Consider the following 6,108-nt stretch of genomic DNA (forward strand, 5'->3'; position numbering starts at 1 on the left):
TACAATGTAGCAAAACATGCATACTATCATTAAATGATAAAATGAATCAAAATTCCACCATTAGGTTCAAAATTTATGAATTATACTAATAATTTTTAAATTAAGAAAAATATAAATGTCATTTTTGGAGAATAATACCATTCATCTCTTATCTAACTAAATACATACAAGTATTTCTTTAACTCTTTTTCTATTTACATCAATCTTGCCAAATGGCAATACCACAAATATACTTGGATAAACATCCATAAAATAATTTTATGATAAAATTAAATATATCAAAATTATTTAAAACAAAATTTTCAAACTAAAAGAGCATAATATTGTGCAAAACACTTTAAGAATTAAAATAATTAAAAGTTCAATTATTGTGAATCAAGAGCGCCTTTTTCCCCCCGAAAACATTCTCTTCAAATGGCAACAACATGTGTTTGTAAAAACATCCATTTGATAATCAAGTTATGATAAAGTGGATTTAAAAGAAAAAAAAAATCATTTTTAGCCGGGCTTATTGCTCAAAGAGCAATTGCCGGCTTATGTGATCCTGTTCAAGGCAGGATGTTGACCTCATAGTCGCCATTTTAAAGTTACGTGCAAAAACATAGTTCTTACTCTCAACCGCTTTTGAGATAATACAAACGCTAAATAAAGCAACAAAAATAAAACGAAGTTTTATCTATATAAAATAAACATTAGTAGTAATGACTTTGAAAACTTCATAAGTCAAAGAACATAGTTCATTAGCGTAAGGATTTTTGATAATCAGTGTTACCGTAGTTCTCTACACAAACGAGGTAAAGCAGGAGAGGGCACCAGACTGGCCTGTTTTTGTTTACATTCAGCTGCGGTACCAGATTAATTCTGATTCTGACAAAATCGGACCGTGGTATTAGGATTGAAAAATTCACTGTCAGTGTCTTATCATTTATATTTATAGTTTTAAAATAATTTTTTTATCAGAATATAAACGTGATTCATGTAAGAAATCCATTCTACTCTGTAAATGAGCCCGGCTCTCTGTACTTCTGAGTACTTTGATTTTTAAACTAGAAATACCATCTGACTTCATGTATATATAACTCTCTAATAAATCATTCTCGTCTTTTGAGAAATCACAAATGGATTTGAAAAAAACAACCATACAATCATACTATGATCTAATATGAAATATTAATTTATCAAGACTGTTTAAATTTCAATCAAATTCAAACAAACTCACCAAATGGCATCACCACAAATGTGGTTGGATAAACATCCATAAAATCATTTTATGATTTAATTTATTAAAAAGTTCAAATTCCAATCAAATTTTACTTTATTTTCATCAGAATATCAACCTTTACTTTACTACTTATGTAGAAATACTTTCTACACAAACAAATCTCGCCAAATGGCATCACCACAAATGTGGTTGAATACAAATCCATACATTCATTTTATGACATAATTTATGAAAAAGTTAATTCCAATCAAATTTTACTTTATTTTCATCAGAATAATCAACTTTTACTTTACTTCATATGTAGAATTTTATACTTTCTACACAAACAAATCTCGCCAAATGGCATCACCACAAATGTGGTTGGATACAAATCCATACATTCATATTAGGATATAATTTATCAAAAAGTTCGAATTTCAATCAAATTTTATTTCCATCATAATAATAAACTTTTACTTTACTTCATATTTAGAAATACTTTCTACAGAAACCAATCTCGCCAAATGGCATCACCACAAAAGGGTTCGAAAAACATCAATAAATTCATACTATGTGATAAATTTATCAAAATACTTCAAGTTCCGATCAAATTTTACTTTGCTTTCATAAAAATTATCAACTTTTACTTTACTGTATGCAAAGAAACACTTTCTACAGAAACCAATCTTACTAAATGGCATCATCACAAATGTGGTTGGATAAACATCCATAAATTCAAACTCGTATTATTTGAACCCAATTTCTACTTTAACCAACTCGTCAAATGGCAACACCACGAATGTAGTTGGATAAACATCTATATCATCATTCTATGATAAAATGTGCAAAGCATTCGAATCCAATCAATTTCTATTTCATATTAACAGCAATATAATGAAAGCAATCTTAAATAAATTGCCAAATGACAATACCATAAAAGTGGTTGGAAAATATTCATAAAAGCATGATATGCTAAAATGTGCCAAAGTTATTCAAATTCAAAACTAATTCAATATTAATTTAAACAGAAATAATAATTTTCATTTGACTATTTCTGAAATCAATCCCGCCAAAAACCAAACACCACGATAAACATCCATAAAATATTTTACGTTAAGCTGGGTAAGAGTTGGAATTCCGCTCAAATTTTATTTTTGTTTTAAATTAAAAAATAACAGCTTTTAAATAGCTACAGTATTAAACCACTTTCCACTGAAAACTAATTTCAATAAAAGTAAATACTCCAAAAATGGTTGCAAATTAATAAACATTCCTTAAATCATTTCATTATGAAATGAAATGTATCAACGTTATCAAAATTCAAATCTTCCAAACACTACCAAACACGAAAATTGTGCAAAACAGCTCCTGAAATTAATATTCAGGAAAAGTTGAATTCAATTTTGGTGAATCATTTTTAAATTAGAATTCATTGACAAAATTTCCTTTTTTACTCGAAAATGAAAACCGACAAAACTTCAGTTTCTGTTATTAAAATTTTTTAGTATTGAAACTAAATACTTATATCTCTTTTTTCTAGATAACTCAATCAAGCCAATTAACAACACCGCAAATATTGCAGAATTATCATTCATATAAATATTTTATACCATCTTGATCATATATTTTTTAAAATCAATACTCAATAAATAAATTTCAATTCTAAGTAGATAATTCAAATGAGAACTTAGTTTAACTACAATGAAAATCAAAATGCAAATATTCTAAACCTTTAATCCTCTTATGCAATGCCGTACCTGTCCTGCATTAATCACAAGACAAGTAAAACTCGTTTTCTTCTATATAAAGTTTATATGTCATTAATACGTATACTTGGTTAAAAGATACCAAACAAAAATTGTCTATGCCCCATACTCTACTATACGGATTCTTGATTGAATAATCTACTAAAATAAATCGAAAAACGAATTGTTATATTCAAAGTTCAGAATATGAAATGTTTCTCTTTTCCATTATGATGGAGTCCGCATTGAACAGGTTGGGAACACATCCCCTTTAGCGAGATCATCTCGCTAAATCGCGATTATCCCTCTTTAGCGGAAGAAAAAACTTTACCATAAACGGGAATTTTGTTGTTTTCGTTATAAAATAATCAAAAATCTCGTGCGTATTGAAAATCCGGGAGAAAGCTGCATTGGAGCGTGAATTAACTACAAAAAACTGACAATATTGGCTAGAAATTTAAGATAATCACTGCTGCGTGTGAGAATAAGATGCTGAAATCCACGTGTAAATCGTGCCTTTTCAGCGAAGGTTTCAAGATTTACAGTCATATATCTGTTTGGGAAGCATGTAAAATATGTATAGATATCCAAATTATATTCGTTAGGATCTTAGCTTTCCATTCTTGTACAAAAATTAAAAATAAAGTTCTCTAGAAACCCATGATATTTGCTTAAATATTTGATCTTTGGTTGACGCTAAGAAGTACGGAAGCGCAACAGGGTTTTAACGTTTGTGGAAAAGTCATGATTAAGAAAAAAACAAACTGAACTGAGATGTGTATAGAATATGGCTAAATCATTAATTTAATGGAACATTGAAAGCTAATTGATAAAAAAAGGGTATATTGAGTCTAACCGATATTGACTTAGTACAAATGTTGATGCATGGTAAACTTGTAAATTCAGGAAAGTATGATTCAACGGCGTCGGAAGCAAATTGGAAAAAAGGGGGTGGCTAATTCAAAGAGAAAAAATTCAGCCTGAAACAACTTGACAAAAAAAGAGAATTTAACCTTGTCCAAACCTGAAAATCCTATTTCGTGCGGGTAGAAGGGGGGGGGGTATAGCTTCGAACTTTTTTTTTTCAGTTACCACTTACCCATCTTTTCATTAACACTGAAACGTGCATGTTGAAAGTGTAAACATGTTACCTTGAATTAAATTTCATAACAATACGAAATTAGAGAAACAGAAATGCGAAATTGCATTGTTAAAATTACTGCTACTAACGTGTTGTTAATTATAATATAAAGAAGTATTCCCTAGGTATTCGTATTTTAAAGACATAAATTCTTAATGTTTTTACTGGTGACAATGAACAGTTTTTCGTTTGAGGACACTTTAATTGCGTTGGAAACATACATGTATGTCGGGATCCTGCATAAGTTAAAATGTGTAAATTTTAATAGGGAATCAGATTCTTTCCAAAACATAGGCTACATGAAAGAATACAGACCAGGTGGCATTTTTATATTTAAAAAAAAGGGGGGCTTCTGAAAAAATCTGCCCCCAAAAATCAAATAAATAAAAAGAGCTAAAAGTGTTGATTGTTATTGTTAAATGCCTAGTCGGCAAAATTTCAGCCGTATTTAATTTTGGCGCAGGATGAATATTGCTAATGACATGCTTTATTTTTAAAGAATATCTACGAACATTGCATGTAATACTTCGTATTTTACATCTTATTATATACCTTGTAATTGTTTTACTGAGTTAATAAGAGAGGCTATTATCACCTTTATATATAAGCGATGATCTAATGTTTATGAATAGATTCCTTATTAGAAGATCGAGTCTTAATTGATCACCGATAAGTGGTAAAGATTTAAAATGGTTATGTCGATAGCTTTTACCATGCCTGAAAGTCTTGGTATTTTTTAAAGAAAATAAAACCTACTACATGTATATTTGTTGTACCCCTCCCCCCCCCCTCCCACCTATCCATCCATCAACATGTACCACCTCTAGCCGTCTAAAATATCACGTTTCCAATATAACTTAAAATCTAGGATAAAATAATTTTTAGGGTTATAATTTTATCAAAAAAAATTATTATTTTCACGGGTAAAATATACACTCAGAAGAATTAATATATCTGTTAGAAGATCCTGGAAACTCTGACGAGTGTAGCAAAGAACCAATGAGGGCGCTTCTTACAGTTAGAAGGTGGGACTTAATATCAGTCAATCAGACGATTTAAGAATTTATAGGTCACCAAACAGACTTCGTGTCGAGATCGTCATGCCCTACGGAAAGTCCAAAGTGACGGACACCCCATCATGCTGTATATACTCCCGCTTTACAAGCAGGCGTATTTAAAAAAATAAGGTAAACGTGCAATTACAATAACCGTATAACTGAAGTAAGATTAGTTGTACTGATAATTATCACCTTTGGTCCTCCGTAGGAAGGCTACGCTATTGTTCATAAACTTCTTCTGATTTCCATGATTTGCAGCAGTAGAGGCAATATTTTGAAGCAAATTTATTGAGATGAGACAATAAATAACGAATTGTTATATTCAAAGTTAACACGATTACAGTTTGAAATGTTTCTCGGTTTTCCATTATGATGAGATGATCTCGCTAAAGGGGATGTGTTCCCAACCTGTTGAATTCAACTTTCAATTGTCATAAAACGCAAAGAAAAAATCTACCGTACTTCTCTGGAGATCTTAAAATCACCTTCTTCATTATACTCATCGTGATACCAACCCCAACATGTAACTACCTGAAACATAAGAGTATACTGTTTTCTCTTCAACATATCTAAAACTTTTCCTTTTAGTAGCACATTTGACAAAATGGCAAGAAACTGAAATTGAAAAATAAATTCAAACAATTTTAAGTCCTTGATATTTTCTATACTCAAAAAATGTCCATGTTATAATGCTGATGCACTTAGGACATTTTAAAATTATAAGCAAATATATTTAATTGGATATAAGTGCAAATATTATATCTTATAAATTCTATACTTGCATTAATTGAAAAATAAAATAAATTATCGTAACGTATTTGTTTTCATTTTCAGAAACACCAGTTTCCTTCCATGAACAAATCCATCTTTCTACAAAACAAATTATCTATTTCTGGAAATATCTTCTATTATCACAGCAAAGATAAAATATTTATCAATATATAAAACAATCAAGAATTAAAC

Source organism: Saccostrea cucullata, unplaced genomic scaffold (genome assembly GCF_032062105.1).
Source record: "Saccostrea cucullata isolate Sc308-1 unplaced genomic scaffold, CSIRO_AGI_Scuc_v1 ctg141, whole genome shotgun sequence".
Lineage (NCBI taxonomy): Eukaryota > Metazoa > Mollusca > Bivalvia > Ostreida > Ostreidae > Saccostrea > Saccostrea cuccullata.